General features: G+C 45.0%; 1 protein-coding gene across 3 annotated transcripts in view; it reads left to right on the forward strand.

Moving 5' to 3' along the window:
- DDR2 (discoidin domain receptor tyrosine kinase 2) overlaps positions 1 to 22,490 on the forward strand; it is a 184,401-nt gene that overhangs the window by 26,726 nt on the left and 135,185 nt on the right. The window contains exon 1 of one of the 3 annotated variants that reach the window (XM_045809698.2): positions 7,750 to 7,937. The exons of 1 other annotated variant lie outside the window; for it this stretch is intronic. The gene's annotated coding sequence lies outside the window, so the exon portion shown is untranslated. Of the gene's footprint in view, positions 1 to 7,749; positions 7,938 to 10,766; positions 10,786 to 22,490 lie in introns of those variants that run through there. One more of the 3 variants, XM_087855946.1, reaches the window with a different exon arrangement.

Raw genomic sequence — 22,490 nt, forward strand, 5'->3', positions numbered from 1 at the left:
GGCAAGGGCGCAGTTGGTCGGTAGATAGCCACAGTTACTGCGCATGCCCGTGTGAGTCTCTGAGCTGGTTTCCTGGTCTGTTGTAATTGGAATAATTGCTTTCTGTTAATTTACCAGAAGAGTCGCCTGTACAGAAACCTGAAAGGAGTGCGATTTCAAGTTGCAGAAGCCCACCTGACATAGTTTATAGAACACATGGGAACACGTTAGAAGGATGCAGAGTGTCTTATGGGATCCAAGAATAGGAAGAGCATACTGACCTTGGGAAGACCTTAGGACTGGGAACTGGAAAACAGGATTTTCACTTGCTTTCGCATTTTCTGCATGTTTTCACATTGACTTCATTCTTTTCTTCTGCTCACCAGCTTTCCTTGCCTTGATGGTCCATGTTATGCAGAGAAATTACCACTTACTGTTTTAGAGTCAGTAGCTCCTCTTTCCATGAAACTAGCCTAGACTGGATTTGCAACCCCTTGCTCCAATTTCAAATGTTATGAAACAATTTCTTGCATTCTATGAAACAGAATTCAAAAAACAGCTTGGATCAGCTGTCTAATCCTGGTCCCTTTAATTATGGCCATGGAAGTAGAGGTTATGTAATATATAAACATGGATTTTGGTAGCCCACCCCTGTAAGGGAGGGGCCTTACTGAGGTCACTGTGGATTGAGCAGACCTATAAGTATTTACTATCCTGGGCTTCGGGAGCGTTGATAAAACTTGGAATCGGGGCCATGACCAGATGTAAGTCTTTAATCCCAGAAAGACTAGCAGGATCCTCCCACCTCAGGCTGGATTGATTCTAGCAAGGTGGGGGAAGGGAGTGAGACTGAGTCTGCAGGTGAGGATCCAGGGGCCTCCCCTATAGGGGGTGGGAAGGATGCAGATTCAGGACCCATTTCTTCATTCTCCCCTGCCAGACGTCTCTTAAGTATATTCCAGCTTTCTTGTGGAAGAAAAAAAATTCTACCTCTAACCTTCCTTCTGTTGAAGAAATGAGCTCCCCACAGGCTAAGCAAAGAATGAGAGATTGGAAGGACTGTTCTGTGTTCTCAGAGCCTGCTGACATCCCATGGGGTGATCTGCACACTCCGTTCCCATCTGGCCACTCCCCGAACCCTCCAGTGGTCTGGGGATGCTTTGCCTATTCTTTCCTTCTTATTTTGTTGACCTCAAATCTCTTAAATGTTTAAAATAAGAAGCATTTTGTGCAATTGCATGATATTTGGGAAGACTAATGGACGGGGGCTCAAGAGAGATGGGTTGGATGCTGCTTCCTGTATTGTGTGACCTCCGACAAGTCACTTAACTATGCTGAGACTCAGCGATAAGACAAGGGGGCTGGGCTGGTTGACCTCCAAGGCCCCTTGCAGCTTACGATGCACCTGAGGTCAGGGTAGAAGGACTTGCCCTTGCTTTATGCTCGGGTCCCAGAACTGAAACTTGCCTCACGGGCTGTGAGAACTCTGGCAAGAGGCCGCTGCGGAATTCTGATGGAGCCTGGCTTGGTAGTAGTGGTTCCTCTCAGGGGCGTGAAGGGCCCTGGAGAATGCAGATACCGTCCAGAAGACTAGCATCTGAGCCTTCCCAGAAGCACACAAGGATTACATTGAATCAGGATCTGGTCTTTATCTTGAAAGGCAATTTGAGCACTGCTGGACGTTCCAAACTGGAATTGTACATGGAAAAATAACATTGGCGCTATAAATTCCTTTCTGCTTTGAAATATGTTGTGTATTAGAAACAGAGAGGTGGTGTTTATGGTGTAACTCAGGGCAATGGGATGGAGTTATGCATTGAGAGCTGAATGATAGGACATGAAGCAAACAAAGTCTCTAAAGTGAGATGTTTTAGAAGATAAAATAATATTCAATAATTACATAGAGAGGCCCCTTCCCGATAGGAGCTCACAGATATTAACCTCTCTGACTTCCCAGTGCCCTTGAGACACATGAGGAAGGGAGGATGAATCCCTAAAAGCAAGACTCACATCACTAAAAATCATTTGATTTCCCCAGTTTCTTGGATCCCTAACAGGATAGCCTTGGGGTTAATGTTGTTTCTCTCCCGGACTCCAGAAGAGCCCCGGCCCAGGAGTGAGGCAGCAAGGGCCTTCAGATTGCCTGAGGCGCGTTATCATTATGTATAAGATGATTGCTCCAAACTGGGTCTGAGTGTGAAAAAAGTCATACCGCTGCTCCAAGTCCACCATGTCTGCAATAAGTGCACGTGCGTGCATGAGGAGCTGAGGGCGTTCACACGCGCGGGCAGGGGACCAGTGCGAGCAGGCGAGATTCAGGGCAGATACAAAGCAGAACTTCCGACTCCGAGTGTTGATAAACACTCAGGCCCTCGACAGATCCCGTTCCCTGGGGACACTTCAGAGTAGATTGCTTTCTTATCTGACAAGGACAGTTAAGGTTTCCAGACTGTAGCCTGGGGAAACGTCACATTCCGAGGAGGAGGAGGATGTGACCGTGGTTGTCGTAAAAACTCTCCTGGTAGCCCTCACTCTCCTTCGGGAGTTGAAGCCGGGCTACGCTTCTGAGTTTCCCTGCCGGTTTTTTTCACCATGCATCTCAGAATTTCCGCCGAGGTGAGGATTGGTGGTTCTCTCGCCACGGTGAAGAAGGAGCGGGAAGAACAGCCAGGCGGGCAGGGAAGCCAGATAACCGAGTTCCCTAGAGTCCGGCGCCCACCGCGTCTAGAGGCTCTGAGAAGGTTTGTTGCTGATGCCAAATGGGCAGAAAGAGCGGTGAGACTCGCAGATGGGTTCAAACTCAGGTTCTGCCGTTCACCAGCAAAACCCTCAAGGAAGTTACTCCTTCCCTGAGCTTCATTTTCCTTATTTGTAAAATGAGGATATTAATATCTGCGCTGAGTACATACTGGGGCTGTCTGAGGATCAGATGAAGTCATGTCTGTGAGCGCACGGCTCCAACCCTGAACTATTCTATGTGGCATTGTTAAAACACAGGCAAGTAAGAGCCTTACGGTGGCCATTAACCTCAGCTTCCTCTTCACTTGATGTTACAGCTCATCCACGCAAGGGTCACAGAATGGTTTTATTTTTTAAAAATTTCTCATTTCTTTCTCTAGTGGATGTACTTAGAAGGTGGGCTTCAGGGGAAAAAAGAATGGGAAGGAAACTGACAGATGATTCTCCATATGGATGATAAGACTTCCATCCCTGAAAAACTGATTAGTGACTTTTTTTCTTTCTTTCCTTTTTTTTTTTTTTTTTAAGAGAGAGAGTATGAGTGGCGGTGGGGTGGTGTGGGGCAGAGGGAGACAGAATCTTAAGTAGGCTCCACGCTCAGCACAGAGCCTGACATGGGGCTCGATCTCACGACCCAGAGATCATGACCTGAGCTGAAATCAAGAGTCAGACACTCAACCGACTGGGCCACCCAGTCCATATGCAGCTGTCTGGACATTCAGAACATACTGCTTTAAAGAAAACCAAAGTATTTCTATTGCCTACAGGATTTCCTCCATATCGATTTAAATAATTAAGCCTTTATACCTTAATATATGGCAATGCATTTGTCTACTGTGGACAGATTAACCAATAACAAGGCATCTCATTTTAAGGATTAGGATCTAAAATTGGTACTTAAATACGTGCACCGTATGACTCCATTGTATCCAGTGTTCTCTGGTTTTGGTCGGTGAGGTATAATTTCTTTAAAATCCAGGGATTGTCGGGCTTTGTCAGTTATCAATGCAGCAAATAATGTGACCTGTCTTCTAATATGTGACACCCTTTTTCTAAGAACTGACCCCCGTGTGAGTGGTATGCAGCGGTATTCATATGTCATGAGCCACAGCCCTCCCGTTTAGAAATAGAGGATGAACATGTGAAACACACCTGACAATCAAATTCTTCCTTTCAGGGTTCTGGAACAGGGCTTCAGTAGAACTAGTCAGTCTCTCTTGTTCATTTAAAGTAAGGAGCTACCGCTGGGAGCCTGCTTCTTCCTCTCCCACTCCCCCTGCTTGTGTTCCCTCTCTCGCTGGCTGTCTCTCTCTGTCAAATAAATGAACAAAATCTTTAAAAAATAAAAATAAAAATAAAATAAAGTAAGGAGCTATACAGGTACCTGGGGGGCTCAGTCGGTTAAGCATCTACCTTCGGCTCAGGTCATGATCTCAGGGGCCTGGGATCGAGTCCTTCATTGGGCTCCCTGCTCAGCAGGGAGTCTGCTTCTCCCTCTCCCTCTGCTCTCCCACCCCCCCTGCTTGTGCATGCTCTCTCTCTCTCGCTCTCAAATAAATAAATAAAATATTAAAAATAAAGTAAGGAGCTCTACATTTGAGAGCTAAGGCGTCACTTTAGGGTAACCATCTTCAACAGCATGTGAAAAGAATCGAAAACCCTGATCTGAAAAAGAATAGGTTAAAGCAAGATGTATAGGGATAAGCAGGAGAGAGAGAGAGAGAGAGGTGAGGAGAGAACGTGGTTAACTAGGAACTAGGTTACAGGGGGCTAACTTATACTTTTAATTCCTTGTAGTTTAAATGTACCAATTAGATTTGGTTTCAATGAATACTCTTATAGTCTTTTAAGATTGTGTGTGTGTGTGCATGTGTGTACATGTGTGTGCCTTAAACTAAATTAGTGACACTCCTTACTTCCATTTTCTATTTTATTTCTTAAAGTATCACAAAGGTGTCCAAGCCCTGGCCATTTGGAGACAGAAATACCATAGTTATTTCAATTTTTAAAAAAGGTTTTATTCATTTATTTGAGAGAGAGAGCTTAAGCAGGCAGAGCAGCAGGGCAGAGGGAGAGGGAGAAGCAGACTCCGGCTGAGCAGGGAGCCCGACATGGGACTTGATCCCAGGACCCCGCGATCATGACCTGAGCTGAAGGCAGATGCCTAACCAACTGAGCCACCAAGACACCCCAAGTTATTTCAGTTTTTAACACTTGTATTTACTTGAACCTTGGCTTGTAGACTAGAAAAAATCTTGAAAAGTCATCTTGCCCATTTCCTTACTTCTAATTAATACTGCATCTTGCCCATTCCAGATAGATCTCTCTGATTTTTAGTGAAGTCCAGGTAGTGGAATTCTATACTATTTGGCAGTAATTCATTTTTAGTGTAAAACAGCTCTCGTAACTAGGGTGTATCACCTCCCCCGCAACGTAAGTAATTCTGATTGCAATGACTCATGTTTCCCGAGCCAAACCAGGGGGCAAAATCTGTTCACACAAGAGTAACAAAATGGTATTTCTCCACATCTGTTCCCACAATTTTAGGAATTTCAGCCTTACTTTCAACTCTACCAAATAGTTCTGAGAGTCTCCAAGAAATTTTTTCTGTATATTCCATGAATTACTCCTCTCAGCTTTGAAGTGGCATCTGCATTTTCTTCCCTTCCAGCCTTGGCTTCCCTTAGCAATGGCTGTTGTCAGGCCTGGGGTAACACACCCCTCTCCTCCAACCTGAACTGTCTTCCAGAAAAGGAGGCTTCAATCTGATAACCCCTCTTAATGCTTTAAATGTCCCCCAAATATTTTGGTAAAACATCACTTTCAGCTTTTTCTTGTATGTGTGTGTTTTGTTTTTGTGGTTTTTTTTTTTTTTTTTTTTTTTTTTTTTTGGTAGCATCTCCTTAAGAGTTCAAGGTTAGACCCCAGATTTGGCTGAGAATAACCTGAGTGATGGACATGGTATTTTCCTTAGAGCTCCTCCCTACTTTTGGCGCAGCTCTGTTGCACTTGGGACTGTCTTTTGTCCCTTGGTTCGCTCTTCACTCAGCGAATTAGTTCTTCGCAGGAGTCTGCTTGGTCCGCATATCAATGGACACTTGATAGAGCTGTCTGTCCTTCCTCAATGCAGACCCCCCTGTGATCTGGGTTCTGGAGTCAACATCACTGGCTCAAGCTGGAATCCTAGTTATACACACACGTGGACAAAAAATCCTGCCAATGGAGTAGACCCACCTTAGATACTGGTAACTGGGGATACATCCTTCTAGGTAGCTCTTCTTAATTGGGTTCCTGATTTATGAAATTATTACATTGTTTCCACATTTGATCTGTGGTCTCACCACATCTGTGAAATTATAGGTCATCCTATGGGTGCATTCTTTATGGTAATGCCAAAGAGGGAAACTACTACAGACAGAGATATTTGGGGAGGCTTCTAGGACCTTTTCTATAACCAGATGTCTGGAGTTATCTCAGGCATGCACCCAGTCAAGTGCCCGTAAGTGCTCAGTATATGTTGACTGAATTAAGCTGAGCGTCCTGGCCTGAGTCACCCTCTGACCTGACCTCAGATTTTCTAAGTTAATTGAAGAGCCTTCTTACAAGGTTGTCTCTTTGTAAAATAGCCCCCATTCTAGTTTTTTCTCTTAGGTCTTGTTTTCTGCCTTTGGTCCTCTCTGTGACTGCCCTCTGAGCCACCTCTGGCTTCTCCATGCCGTCTCCTATGTGAGGCACAGCCACAAATGGCCACCTTCTGACTGAGTCTAAGGGCCTCGTGAGGACTTGCCATGGACAGCATGGCTCTTCCTAGCCATCCCAGTGGAGTTGTCCTCCCTCCCCATTCCTCTTATGAAGTATCTCCTGCTCCACACTTACTGGGGGGATGTCCTTCCATGGTCCCCTTCCAGTCTCCTTTTCCTGTGTGCCTCTCTTCTCACTCCTCTCAGGGGCTATGCAATCCCAGAGTGGCTGCCCACGCACCCCCAGAGAAGAGATGGTGATAGCTTGAAAGTCCAGGGGAAGGAGATCTCTCTGGGAGGGGGCTGCCTCTCAAGGGTGGGTTAGGTCTTCATCACCTCTCTGTTGCCATCTACCTTCCTCCACGGATCTCCTGACCTTGAGTCTCCGCTTGCCCTGCCTTCCCTGTGTTCACAGACAGCTAGGACCTCCAGGGTGGCCCAAGCCTGGGCTTGGTCAGAAATGATCCGGGCTCAGAAGGGTTAAGGACAGGAACCTTGGTGGATGGAGAAGATTATTAGGTATCACTGAGGGAGCCGAGGAAGGGCTTTTCCCTGTTGCCTACACTCCCCTTTCACATAATCTCTGGCTATGGCCATGGGTAGGGGGGGGAGAAAAGAGGAAAAAGGAAAAAAAAAAAGGGGGTTTCAAAATAATTTCGAAAGTCCTTGTACGCACTTGTGTTTTCATCTCGCAGCACGAATCCCGGACAGCAATAGACCCTCAGAGGAAACAACCAACTGGGAATTGAGTGGAAAAAAAAATAGGAATCCTAGACCCGCAAACTGTTTTGGTGGGAGAGGGAGTGGGGGGAGGGATTAAGTCAAATCTTTTTGGGGGAGGGCTCAGCTCTGGGCTCTCATGGATAAAACAGTAAAGATCAACTCCATGTGTGTGACCCAACTGTCCTGGAAACGTCAACTGGAAGAGAGTCCAAACCTTAAGTTGTGCTTATAACAAGTAAGAAAAATGAGGTTGGGGGGGGGTACAGGGTGGGGACCAAGTCTTAGGTGGTGGGGGAGGGCTTGGGGATGGATGTGGTGGGGACGAGGCGGAAGAGAGCTGTGTCTTTAATTCTGTCCTATGGTTATACATATTTTTTCTTCTATGAATGGGTTTTGCTGTAAATTATAGCTTTGCCCGTGGTCCCTTGGGTCAAAAGAAATAGTCTCTAAACAGAAAACAGCTCTGATTGGTGACTTTCCTTCTTCCCTCCCCAACCCCCTTCCTAATTGAAACCAAATGTGCAATATATTGGATGCTGGGATCCCTGGCGCGCTCCCAGGAATCCTCAGAATGTGAGGTTTCTCTCAAAGCATCTTGCATCAGCCTGTGGATGTATGCCTACGGCCGGGCTCCTTCACCGGCAAAGTGGAAAAAGAAGGGTTTCACAACAAATTCTTTTTTTTGGGGGATTGGGGGGACATAGTGGATTATAACTCTGTTTTCTTCTTTCCAAATCTGTGTACTCCTGGATGAACGTAAGTTATGTGTTTTTGTTTTTCTTTCCTTTTGTTTTTTTTTCTTTTCTAAAAACGAAAGCTCTGAATATGCTTCTGATGTCTCAGGAAAAGTTTTAGAAAGGAGGCAGAATGGGGTTTCAAGACAGGCGAGGAAGGAAAGGGAATGGGACGCCATAGACTCGAGAAATCTAAGATCTCACGTTTTTGTTGGGGGGGGTCCTGGATTTATATTTACAGAGGGAAAAATAAAGAACACTAAAGCAAAGAAGACAGGAGCAAAACAGACGAATCCATAGAGCTGCAAGATCCAACAAACAGCGTTAGCAGGGTTGAAACTGTCGGCAGGCAGGACAGGCCGATTGCAGACTTGGTTTCGCTCGGCAGGGAGAAAGCAGAGCCGGGAGCTAGGTTTTCGGGCGTTTAGTAGGGGTGTTTGAGGGTCCCGAGTTTTGGAGAGGACAACTTCTTGTACTTTCATTTTCTCAGCAGTGTTGCTGACTTCCTTGTGAGAAGGGCAACTTGGGATGAGGGGTGCCTTCCCGGTGAGGTTTGGGGTGGCTCGGAGGGGGCCTGCGTGGAGGGGGCACTTCCACCCCGTTTCACTGGCCCGGGGTGCCTTTCCCTTTGTTATCCGCCGGCTTGGGGCGGTTTGCAGTTGGGACCTCTGTGTCCTGGCCGAGGTTCAAGAGTCCCATCCAGGGAGAAAGAGAATTTTTCCAAGTGGCTGAGACTCTCGGCCAGTGGTTTGAGGCGGGAGCTCGCACCGTTCAAGCCAGTGGGGAGTCAGCACCATTTTGCCGACTGCTTTCTGTGTCCTCTCCCTAGAGGAACAGGGAGTTAGAGCCCCGGGAAGAGCCTGAGAGATCCATCTGGCCCCACATTTCGCAGATGTCGGAAATGGTAGCAAGGAACTGACATGATCAGGGACACACAGTACGGTGGTGGAGCTCCAGTAGTGGGGCTGGAGATGAAATCGGGCTTTCTTTACTGCTACTCTAGTGCTCCCTCCACTACCTGCCTCTACTTTCTTGTTCATTTCATGGCTGAGATAATGTGGGACCTTAGTTACCAGACGGGAGGATGCTAATGGTGGTTCATCAGCTCATGGCATCTATGGTCATACAGTTGACCCTTGAACAACAGGGGTTCGGGGCCGCGACCCCTGCACAGTCAAAAATTCACGTGTAACTTTTGACTCCCCCCAAACTTAACTACGAATAGCCTACTGTAGACCAGAAGCCTTGCCGATAACAAATAGTCGATTAACACATAGATTGTACGTGTATACGTATGATAGATGAAGCTAGAGAAAAGAAAGTATTTTCAGAAAATCATAAGAAGGAGGAAAAAACATGAGCATTACTGTACTGTATTTATTGAAAAAATCTGGGTAAGCAGACCCACACAGTTCAAACCTGTGTTTTTTGAGGGTCAAGTCTGTTTGGTTGTGTGTGTGTGGAAAATAAAGAAGCTAACATCTGAGGACTTACTATGCACCAGGCTCCATGTTCAGAGCTTTATACGCAATGTTTGATGAATTTTCACAGTTCTGTAAGACAATTCCTATTTGATAAGTAAGGATAGTTAGGCTTAGCAAAGTGGAGTGAGGTGCTCGAGGCAATGCGGCTAATCAGTTCGAAATCATGTATGCCCGACTCCAGAACCTGTGCCCTTTTAAAAAAATCATTTGCATTTTACTTTTTTTAATTGAGATACACGCGTAATGACTGGATATTTGTATACATTGCAAAGTGATCCGCGCGCGAAGTTCAGTCACCGTCTCCTCACGTTGTTATACAAGACGGTCTTCTTGCCATGAGAGCTCCAATCTCTGCTTCACGTCTCCAGGCAAGAGTGCTCCCCTCGCTCCTCCACACATGCATTTGGTTACTTCCCGCGTCAGAATCCTCATCTCCCTCCATGACCAGGAGCTGGAGGCGGCAGGCTAGGGGGGCAGCGCGGATTGCCTCGCGGGGAGCGTGTCTGTGCACGTGGCTGAGTATTTATCTGGACACCCGAAGGGGGCTGCCGGGGGCATCTCTGTGCACTTGGGAAGTACTTACCTCTGCTATGCAGGCAGCCCGGGATCTAGAGTCCGAAGAACCACGTTCGGGTTCTGGCTCTCCTTTTTACTACCTGGCAGTGTGGCTTTCCTTTCCTGCTCCTTGGCCTCTGTGTTTATTACGTGGGAACAACGGCAGTACTTCCCAGTATTATTGCTTGAAGAGCTACCGGACATGAACGTGTTCTGGGCTGGGGAGGGCTTAACCATACCCGTTCTGCTAAGGACGAGCGTTCTAAACGCTGGAACGCAGCGTGGGGCGGCCTCTGCCATGCTGGCTGGGGCAGCCAGAGCTGGTGCCCGCGGGACGACGGCTGCGTGTGGCTGTGTGTACAGCTCTGACATGGGAGGCCTCAGTCCCCGCATCCCTCTCCTTTGGATAGAAGTCATCCCTCCTCCTGGGGACTATTTCCAGGGTTTCTCTCTGAAGCTCCCCTCTGGTGGCCTGGCTTGGCCATCCCTCCTCACCCAAGGAAAGCAGTGGGGGCTGGAGGACACCGTGTTGTTCAGGGGCCCCTGCTTCGGTCCGCACCCCCTCTGACGGAGAGGGGTGTGCAGTCAGGAGCCGTCCCTTGGTTTCTCCTCAGAGGAGATCGGCTTTTGAGGAGCCTCGTGTCTAGCTGAGCGTAGATCCTTGACCCAAGGCTTTCTTGTCGCGGGCAGGCGCACCTCGCGCTCCCCCTTCTGTGCCTGTAGTCAGAAGGAATGCAGCTGCTCCTGGGGGTGGGGCGGGCGGCCGCGGGCGGCGGGGAGGCCCCTGCCTCTGCTTCTGCTTAAGATCTGTTTGCTTTATAAACACCAAAGGTAAGCGAAGCGGGGGAAGGCATTTTCAGCATCTTTCACTAAGAATCCTCAAAGTGAAACTTCCAACAGCAACTGTGTCGGTGAGATAATAGAAAATACACGTGCTGGTCTCTGCCCCTGGCTCTTGGCACAGAGCCCTAAAATCCTCCCAGTTTTCTAAGTGATAAGAGCACTGGGGGCATTTTTGTTCGAGGCTTTGGTCTCTGACTCTGGTTCCTGACACCAAGCTCCTAAATCCTTCAGAATTTCCTGGGTGATAGGAATGTCCTTTGTTCTAGTGAGGTGACTCTGGATGGGCTCCTCGATGGGGGCCGGTCACCAGAAAGACTGAGCCCTGATTAGAAGCCTGAGATTTTCAGCCCCACCTGCTGTCCTCCAAGAAGGGGAGAGAGGCTGGAGGGTGAGTTAATGATCCGTCATGCCAATGTGATGAAGCTTCCATGAGAATCCCCAGAGTGTGTGGTTTGGGGCGCTTCTAGGTCGGTGAACACGTCTATGTGCTGGGAGGCTGGCACACCCCAACCCCAACGGGGACGGAGGCTCCCGTTCTTGGGACCCTCCCAGACCTCACCTATGTGTCTCTTTTCTGGCTGTTCATCTGTATCTCCCATTATATCCTTCTTTATGTAAGAAACTGGTAAATGTAAATAAGTGTTTCCCGGAGTTCTGTGAGCTGCTCTCGCAAACGATCAAGTCCAAGGAGGGGGTGCTGGGAACCTCTGATTTGCAGCCAAGTCAGACAGACGCTGTGGACCTACTGTTTGCACGTGATGTCTGCACCGGAGGGGGATAGTCTTGTGGGACTGAGCCCTTCACCTGTGGGGCTGCACCACCTCCAGGTGGTTTGTGTCAGAGTTTCTGGGTGTGGAAAACCCCACAGCTGGTGTCAGAAGGATGGTGAGTGCACGAGTGTCTAGTTTTTCCTAGACTATGTCTGAGCACAGAGTGGGAGCATCACCCAAAGGGGCCTCATCAGTTCCCGTTCTCCTCCAGCCTCTCTGTGAACTGTCCTCTTCTCATACAGACCCTCCCTGGACTTTAAGTCAGATGAATTACCTATTACACATAGAGTTCAGACCTTTCCATATGATTGCACTTCTCATAGACAAGCTAAAAAACGAGAGTGGCCACCCCCCTTTTGTGAACATCACACCATGCCAAATTAGTGTTCGTTCTCAGACATGCTTCTCAAGCTCCTTTATGAGATCCACTTTCAGGAACTTGACATCACCCACACCTCAAACACGCAACCCAAACACATGTCTCACTGGCATCGAGAAAGCTCGCCCCCATCTAAAAATGGACCTCCACAGCCACGCTGAAGTCCCGTGCCAGCTCACAGAAATGGTGACCGTCCGCAGCGCAGAGACACTGGGTTCTTTATGCCCCTTGCCCTGTTGGAAGCCGTGCACCATATGAGTCGACTCTCTCCCAGCAATGACGACTCAGTCCAGAAATGTGCCCAACATCCCCAGGCATCCGAGAGTGTCTCTGAAGGCAGCAACCATCCCCAGTGAGGCCTGCTCCCCAGTAAATTAAAAACCTCAGTGGAACTTAAAGACCTCCAGACCAATTACGTCAGCATATCTCCAGTTGGGGGTTGGGAACCAGTACTTTGAAGTCTTCCCAAAGTGGTTCTACTGTGAACCTCTCCTGGTAAATACCCACGTTTGTCGCCTCAGCCACTCCTTGGCATGGATGAAGGGCAGGCTGGGGAGAGAAATCAGCCCAGACTACAGTATCCCCCTCGCCCATCGTTCTATAAAGAATTTAACTCTCAGTGCCTCCGTTCTCTGGTCGGCATACCTCCGTCCTCTAGTTGCCTTCTGTAAGCTTCCTGCAGACCTCCTCATGATGTACACAACCTCGCTTTTCCCCTTGAGTGGAAGCTTGTCCAGGCCTCAGACTCTTTCTAGTGTGAAGTCAGACCTGACTTCCAATCCCAGCCCGAGCTCCCCCACTCTGGGACCCTGGGCGACCTGCTCAAACCCTTAAGTCTCACTCTGTCAGATCAGGATTATAATTCCCGTTTAACAGGCATTAGAAATGCCACCTACAAACACTCGGCATGAGGTTGCACGTGTAGTCAATAGACGAGGTCGATGCACATGATTTATATTATCAGTTCAGTGCTGCTGCTTGGTCCTCCTTGTTTTCCCATGGCCCACTCCTTGGTGCAGCAACACTCCCCTGCCCAAGTGCGCTTCTGCCAGCATCACCACCCAAGGTGCTCTTGCAGCACAAAGGACATGGGTTCAGCTGCTGGCTTGGCCACCACTTATTAGTCATATGACCCAGGACAAGATACCCGACCTCCTTGGATCTCCTTTTTCTCATCTCACAGGTTTGTTAGGAGACACAGGTGCCATTAGATATGCAGGGAGGCCAGGGCGAAGCCTCACACATGGCACGCGCTCCAAAAAAGTGAATGCTCAGTAAATGGTGCCTCTCTTGTTCTGAGGCAACTGTTGGTTCCTCATGGGCTACAGGCCCACCGTGTATGAACCGATATCTTGGATTGATTCCTTTCGTTTGAACACCTTGTTTAGGTCAAGGATGTGATTTGTTGGAAATTGGCCCTTTTGGATTTGAAATGACATTCGTCCTGTCATCTCCTCACCCCCAACACTCCTTCCCCCGCTGCACCTTTACCTTTACCCCACCTTTCCCTTAACACTCCACCTGTGCCCGATACCATCTTGTCACGGGGAACTGATCACAAGAGTGGATTACGTGGCCGGGGGTCGACACAACACCATAAGAAAAAAAAGAATTGGCAGTTTTTGGCAGGTAGGGAAGAAGGGATGCTAGATGCTATCCATTGGGCAAGTTAATCCCATTACAATGAAAAGGTTTAGAGGCCATTACAATGAAAAGATAATCCCATTACAGTGAGAAGTATGAGTCACAGTGAGGACTGCTGTTGTAACTGAACACAGAATGCATTCAGGAAAAGGGGAGATGAGTTAGCAAAAGAGAAATTCACGGTTTGTGCTTCTGTAGGGCCCTCCAATAACGGACCGGTCCCACCAAGGGTTCCAAGCTGGAGGGACCACGGGGGGCCAACTGGCCTTGATTTGTTCGTGTTCACCTATTTTGCCCTCCTTCTCCTCTCGCCCAAGTCCTTACCTCCCTTCCCCATCCAGCTACACTTCTCAGAAATTTCTTTCCTTTCCTTTTTTTTTTTTTTTTTTTTAAGATTTTACTTATTTATTTGACAGAGAGAGACAGCCAGCGAGAGAGGGAACATAAGCAGGGGGAGTGGGAGAGGAAGAAGCAGGCTCCCAGCGGAGCAAGGAGCCCGATTGCGGGGCTCGATCCCAGGACCCGGGGATCAGGCCCTGAGCTGAAGGCAGACGCTTAACGATTGAGCCACCCAGGCGCCACTCTCAGAAATTTCTAATCTGTTTCTCTCTGGTTATTCTGCTTTCCCTCGGCAATTCCATTTTATTTTATTTGATTTTATTCTATTCCACGAGCAGCTATTCACTGCCTATTACTGTAAGACACTCTATTTAGCATTTTTAAATAACCATAGCTTAATAAGGGAACTAAGATGTCCAGACGCCTATCCAGGGACATTCACCAGCACACCATCACCTAATGGCTAAAGTGATGGTCTCTCTCAACCTTCTCTCTCTTCATTCCACGTGCATGCCTTTGGATTTGTTATGATTGAGCCTGTGTTATTCAGACATGACTTGGTTGAAAATAATTCTCTTCTTGTTTTGATTTCCTTTCTTATTTTTGCTTTCTGCTCTTTCTGTTTTGCATGGAACTATTTGATGTTTCCAAATTTCTGTAATTCTCCAAGCACTGGAGAATCCCAGCATTTGGCAGGGTATATACTTTCTAGCCGGAATCTCACTTTGGCCTCCCAGCACTGAGAAAGGCCAGGTGTGACCCAGCCCAAGTGTCACTGAGTCCTGGAGGATCAATGAAGAGGCAAAGAAGTTCTGAAATGGGCTTAGGTGCACTCCGAAGCCCCTGGGTTCTGCTGGGCTTCTCCTGGCACGGTCTGCCATAGATCACTCATTCAGCTGTCTTGTGGACTGTGTTTTGTGCCTAGAGAGACACTGAAGAAGTGTCGGAGGAGTCCCGTGAACCTACTACTCAGAGGTTAATGCTACCTGCACCGCAGTGTGTGGGTCGAAGGGGAGGGCATGTGAAGAATAGAGCCTCGTGTGCGAAAGTTAGTGAGGGAGAAGAATATGTAGTAAGGATTTGGTCCCAGCACCATCATTTTCTAGATTTTTTGACCTTAGGGAAGTCTTTTAACCTCATTGGGCCTCAGTGTCCTCATCTCCCTCCCTCGCGAGTTTCTATCCCCTCCTTTATAGGTTCAGATAAGATAATGTGTAAGAAGTTTTGTATACTGGAAAGTGCTGTGCCTATGAAGATGGTGGGTGGCATGCCCTTTCAGACATATTTCATAGGTAGCTAATCCAGCAAAATTTACTGGATGCAAGATTGTCTTTAGGGTCTTTATGGCTTAGGCAGCCCAAAGTACATTGAGATGGGAGATGGATTAAAAAGAAGGACAAAGAGTATGTGAAAGAGAGATAATGTCTACGATTTGAAAGTCAAGGAGTAGTAAAGGGGGCTTCCTGTTTTTCTAAATAAACCTAAGAGTATGTATAACTTTGATAAACATATGTCCCAAATACAAAATAATTCCTTTGCCATATATGTATGTGTATATAAATTTAAAGTTTATTGTTTGTATCTTGATTATAAGTTTTTATGTAGTCATAAAAAAAATGGGCAAATAATCAATTTTTTTTCATTTCTTCTTTTAAAATTTTGAACACTGTATGAATTCAGAAGAATCAAACAATTAAAATCTTGGCAAAATCTCGTATTTAAGAGAAACAGTTTCTCACTGAAATTATGTCTTTACTCCAATGGAGCTGATTTTTAAAAAAATCAGATTTTTTATCCATTATGAATTTTATAGCATTCTGGGAAGCTCTGTCATAACTCTGTTTTTGCTGACTTCATTTATTTATTTCTTGGCAAATAGTTATTATGTGCTTGCTCTCTGCTAGGTGCTAGTCTAGGTTTTAGTGATCGAGAAGACCAATAAGATTTTAGATGTTTATGGTCATTCATTACCTTAGACAATCACTCCTTTAAATTCTGCAGAGCAATACAAATGTGGACAAAATTCAGTTTGGAAAATTGGTGTCCAGGATTGGGTTAATAAGATTTTACTGTTTAAATTTTCACTGTCATTCCTTGTACAGTGAGTATCAGCAGAGCCAGATGTTGTGCAAAAAAAAAAAGACACAAAGTTTAATATTTTATTTTTCATAATTTATTTTTTAAATTAATAGACTTTATATTTTAGAGCAGTTTTAGCTTTACAGAAAAATCGAGAAGAAAGCACTGAGTTCCTGCACACTCCCTTTCCCTTTGCACACAGCTTCCCTGTTAGCATCTTGTATTACTATTACATTTCATTTTTCAATCAATTACTCAATATGTATTCATTAAACATCCACTATGTGTTCTACGCTAGTTATGATGGAGGTAGAAGAGAGTAAATCATATTTACGCCCCTCAAATTGTTTATAATGTTGTATATCTATAGGTTGGAGCCCCTCATTCATTAAAAATTTTTTGTTGTGCACTTAGTGCCTGCCTGATTCAGGCTAAGGTTTAGTACAACACCTGGACATAGTAGACATTCGATAATTATCTGTTGAATATATGAAAAATGAGAATGAAGGATCTAGAAGTAGAAGACATCATCCCTGGCCTTAGGAGCTTGGGGAACAACTGGCATCTATGACAAGGACTAGAGAAAATTTCAGAAATCGATAAAATAGTCTTGGATCTCAGTAAAGGTGACGTTGCTATAGGCAAAGAAGGCATAAAGCAATCATGACAGTCTCAGCTTCCGTACTGGGGTTGTCTTTCTTATCGGAGGCATACAAAGCATAAGAGGAATGGCGAAGGTTATAAGGCTGCTGGCACTTGTCCTTGAGGACATACCCTCTTGAGATTCTGGGGAACAAGCTGATCTGAAGAAGAGAGCAGTGGGAGTTAAATTCAGTCAAGAGCAGATAATTCTTCCTAGGACAGAGGTGGTTCTACTTTTAGAATGTTTATGTTGTGTAGAGTTTGTAAAGGGAGATAATGTTAAAATAACATCACAGCAAATGAAATCGAAATCCTAATCCTAGTAAATTCCAGCAAGTTATTTTGTGGATATTGACAAACTGATTCTAAAGTTTATATGGAGAGGCAGGAGACCTGGAACAGCCAACTCAGTATTGAAGGAGAAGAGCAAAGTCAGATGACCGACAGCTGATTTCGAGGCTTACTCTGAAGTCACAGACAATGTGGTATAATCAAAACACTGTGGTGTTGGTGAAAGAATAGACAAATAGACCAATGGAACAGGATAGAGAGCCCAGATAAATACAGTCAACAGATCTTTGACCAAGGAGCAAAGACAATACAATGGAGAAAATACAGTCTTCAATAAATGGTGCTGGAACAACTGGACGCCTGTGTGCAAAAAGAAAATGAATAAATCGAGTCATAGATCTCTCAGAAGAATTAACTCAAAATGAATCGTGGACCTAAATGTAAGATACATAGCTAAAAACTCTAGAAGATGATATAGAAGAAAGTCTAGGTGACCTTGGGTATGGCAATGACTTTTTAGACACAACACTAGAGATGTGATTCTTTTCTTAAAAATTTTAATTCCAGTTAGTTAACATACAGCATAATATTAGTTTCAGGTGTGCAATATAGTGATTCGACACGTCCACACATCACCCGGCGCTCATCACGAGTGCCCTCCTTCATCCCCATCACCTATGAAAGATGCGATTCTTGAAAGAATTGATAAGCTGGGCTTCTTTAAAATGAGAAGCCTCTGCTTTGTGAAAGACAATGTTAAGACAATGAGAATACAAAACACAGACTGGCAGAAAATATTGGCAAAAAACACATCTGATAGAGGATGGTTATCCAAAATATCCAAAGAACACTTCAAATTCAGTGATAAGAAAAGGAACAATCTGATTAAAAAATGGACAAACGACCTGAACAAACATCTCACCAAAGAAGAACACAGATAGCAAGTAAGCATATGAAAAGATGTTCAATATGATATGTCATTAGAAAATTTCAGATTAAAGCAACAATAAGTTACCACTATATACCTGTTAGAATGGCCAAAATCCAGAATACTGACAACACCAAATGCCACAAGAACTCTCACTCACTGCTGGTGGGAATGCAAAATGGTACGGCCACTTTGGAAGACAGTTTGGCATTTTTTTTTTAATAAAACTAAAACTACTCTTACCATATGATTAAAAAGTCATACTCCTTGGTATTTCCCCAAATGAATTGAAAGCGTATGTCCACACAGAAACTTGCCTTAGATATTTGTGATGTTTATAGCAGCTTTATTTGTAATTGCCAAGTGTATAAACTGAGCGGATAAACTGGTCCATTCAGGCAATGGAATATTATTCTGCCATGAAAAGAAATTAGCCATCGAGCTATGAAAAAAAAAAACAAGGAAGAACATTCAGTGCATATGACTAACTGAAAGAAGCCAATCTGCATTCTGTGTGGTTCCAACTCTAGGACTTTCTGGAAAAGGCAAAACTATGGAGACAGTGACAAGATGAGTGGTTGCTGGGGGTTAGTGGGGAGGGAGAGACGAATATGCAGAACACGGAGGGTTTTTAAGGCAGTGCAACTGTTCCGTATGATACTAAATGGTAAATACTTGTCATTATAACTTTGTCCAAATCCATAGAATGTACAACACCGAGAGTGAACCTTCATGTCAACTATGGACTTTGGGTGATAATGACATGTGTGTAAGCTCACTGAGAATTAGAAATATACCACTGTTGGTGCTCCTGGGTGGCTTAGTCAGTTGGGCATCAAACTCTTGACCTCAGCTCAGGTCTTGATCTCAGGCTCGTGAGTTCAAGCCCCACAGTGTACCATGGTGGTGTAAGATATTGATGTGGGGGAGGTTGTGTGTGTGTGTGTGGGGGGGTGTGGATAGGGGGTATATGAAAACGCTCTAGTTTCTGCTCAGCTTTGCTGTGAACTGAAAACTGCTCTGAAGAATGAAGTTCCAAATCCCAAATTTCTAGCATTTTGATTTCATCCTGGCTACCTTTTTATTTGAAGGCAGACCTTGTATTATAGTTATAATGATGAGCATTTTTTTTAAGCCTTTATTTACTTGAGAGAGAGAGAGAGAGAGAGAGCACACGCACAGGCAGGCAGTGTGGCAGAGGGAGAGGGAGAAGCAGGCTCCCCGCTGAACAAGGAGCCCGACACGGAGCTCGACCCGAGGACCTTGGGATCATGACCTGAGCCAAAGGCAGACGCTTAATTGACTGAGCCACCCAGGTGCCCCATGATAAGCACTGCTATTTAAAAATTATTTTTATTTTTCAGATAACTATTGCTATTCTACCCTAACTTTAGTCATATCTTATTTATTAAAGATAACAGAGGCAAAACCCTTGCTATCAGTGGTTAAAACGATTGATAAAGACTAATTTAACAGGTTGATAGCAGATATTTGGGGAATCTATTTGTCACATCATTCAAACTATAATAACTATCACCTGGAAGGATAGTCATTTGTTTTAACTAATGTAACATACAAATATTCTCACTTAAAATCATGATGTGGTAGAAAGAGTGGGATAGGCTAGGTTAAAAGAGTAAGCTTTTTTTTTTTTTTAAGATTTATTTGAGAGAAAGCGAGTGAGAGAGAGATAGAAGGAGCACACGAGCGGGGGTGGGGGGGGGGCTGGGGACAGGGAGAGGGAGAAGCAGACTCTGCTGAGCAGGGAGCCCGATGTGGGCCTCCATCCCAGGACCCTGGGATCATGACCTGAGCCGAAGGCAGACACTTCACTGACTGAGCCACCCAGGTGCCCCAAGAGTAAGTTTTTAAAAAAAGTTTTTGTTTAAATTCCAGTTAACATAGTGTAATATTAGTTTCAGGTGTGTGATACAGTGATTCAGCACTTCCATACATCACCCGGTGCTCATCACAAGTGCCCTCCTAAATCTCCATCACCTGTTGCACCCATCCCTCCCCCCCCGCCCCCCGCTCCCTCTGGTGATTCTCAGTGTGTTCTCTATAGTTGAGTCTGTTTCTTGGTTTGTCTTTCTCTCTCTTTCTCTTTTTTCCCCCTTTGCTTATTGGTTTTGTTTCTTAAATTCCACATATGAGTGAAATCATGTGTATTTGTCTTTCTCTGACTGACTTATTTCACTTAGCATTATACCATCTAGCTCCATCCACATCATTGCAAATGGCAAGATTTCATTCTTTTTCATAGCTGAGCAATATTCCCTTGTATACACATAGCACATCTTCATCATTCATTCATCAACTGATGGTTACTTGGGCCGTTTCAGTAGTTTGGCTATTGTAGATAATGCTGCTATAAACATTGGGGAGCATGTATCCCATTAAATTAGTATTTTTGTATCCTTTGGGTAAATACCTAGTAGTGCAATTGCTGGGAGGTAGGGTAGCTCTGATTTTAAACTTTTTGGGAAATCTCCATATTGTTTTCCAGAGTGGCTGCGACAGTTAGCATTCCCACCAGCAGTGCACAAGTGTTTCCTTTTCCCCATCTTCGCCAACACTTTTTTCTTGTGTTCAACAACACACCATTCTGACAGGCGTGAGGTGATAACTCATTGTGGTTTTGTTTTGCATTTTCCTGATGATGAGTGATGTTGAGCATCTTTTCATGTGTCTGTTGGCCATCTGCATGTCTTCTTTGGAAAAATGTCTATTCATGTCTTCTGCCCATTTTTAGATTGGATTATTCAGTTTTTGGGTGTTGAGTTTTTAAATCTAACTTTGCCACGTATTAACAGTTGGACTTCGTGCAAGTATATTTTAAACCTATCTGCATTTCAACTTTCTCCTCTATAAAGGGCAATATGAAATTTCCCTATCTTCTAGTTCAGTCATGTTAATCACTGTCCGTGCCAGCACCCACTCCCCCATTTTCACTTTTATAGCTAAGTCTTCAATCACTACAGTCTCCCTGCAGTTCTCACCCAATCCCATGTGCTCTGAATAGCCTCCTCTGTCCTCTCATGTTCGCTCAACACTGCCCTTCTCTAAAGGCCAGCTTGAGTTTCATATCCTCTGGCCAACTCAGATCTTACTTCTTGGAATCCCTAGTTCTTTTGGTCACAATCACGTCGTCTAGCGAGGAACATGTCTTAGGTGATCTCTATAACTCACTTTGTAGCATAATCTGTAAGGATTTGCTGAGCTCTCAATACATATTCTGTTAAGGTCTTATTATTCGCTTAGCACAGTGTTATTTGTTGCTTGGAAAATTCTTAGAGGGCTGTAATGGAAGCCTCATCTACTGCAGTCTTTGAGGATGTAAGGGAGCTCAATAGATTTCTATTACTTGGTTATTCTGTGAGATGAGGATGTCCAGAGAGGCAGGTTACAGAGAAATTAGACTGGGCTTGCTATCAGAAGGACTGGGCTCAATTCCTGCCTCTCGTGAGCTGTGAAAATTGAAGAAAGGAGCTAATTAATGTCTTAGTGAGTACAAATGAGAAGGAATAAACTCACATGTGAACACTTGGTACCCTGAGTATATAATGCACACAGGGCTAATTTTTTAAAAAGCAATAAATAGAGAATGGTTATTCCCAGATACTCGATTCAGGTTTCAGGATACAGCCCCAGATTTGGCTTCTGGCTTGATGATGGGCAGAGCTGGTGTGTTTCTTCTGATCATGCTTCTCTCATGGGTTTGCTCAGACCTCTGGGAATAGAAGTACTTATCTTTCACTTTCCCCTCCCACACTAGTGCTAATTCTTCTCTGAAACCCATTTCGTTTAAAAAAAGTTATTGAAAAATTCTCATTTGAACGTTTAGTGTCATGTAAAAAGCAAAATTAACTGTTGCTTATTGTCATGTTGGAGGTGAAAAAGATTTTAAACCTTTTGTTCATACATTCATTACTAAAGGGACGTCAAGCTAGGATATACATTCTAGACTTACGTGGGTCCCTCAAAGGAGTGTGAAAAGTTACTTTCTAACCCTTTTGCTGTGCTTTTGGTGATAAACTTTGTTTTTTGCAAGATAGAAGGTGATCGATGGTCTTCTTATTGTCTCTTCCTAACTTCCTGAGGGTACTTGCCTCTCTCATTTTCATGACTTAAGGTGCTAACTTCGGCCTCTCTAACCAGGTCCACAGGCACCCCCTTTTTCCAGAAAAAAGGGGGGCTCTGCTGTGCTGTATGCTAAGCTGTAGGAAGTTCCAGCCCTAGGATCCCAGGTCTCCTGACTTTCATTTTCTAATTGACCATGTAGTTGCCAATATTTATGATAGATATTCAAAGACACTCAGGGTGTCTAAAGTTACCTATGAATCGTATGCAAACTTCAAATGACTGTGCACTTCCGGGTGATCCTATCACCTGGAGCTTTGGGCCTTGGGCAGAGTTTTCTGGGAGACAACAGGAGCACTGAAATAGGTGGAAGATCTCATTTCTAGGCCTAGCTTCCTAAGTAGTACGAATCTTGAAAGAAATTTCAGTGGTTAAGATCTAAGTCTTCGTTTGAGTTGGTCAGGGTAAGGAAAAGTCTGGTGAAGTTCTTAGGCAGGTAAATAGAAAAAAAAGAGTTTGACACTTTACAAATGGCCCCACA

Source organism: Ursus americanus, chromosome 2, assembly GCF_024610735.1.
Source record: "Ursus americanus isolate L20-20 chromosome 2, mUrsAme1.1.p, whole genome shotgun sequence".
Lineage (NCBI taxonomy): Eukaryota > Metazoa > Chordata > Mammalia > Carnivora > Ursidae > Ursus > Ursus americanus.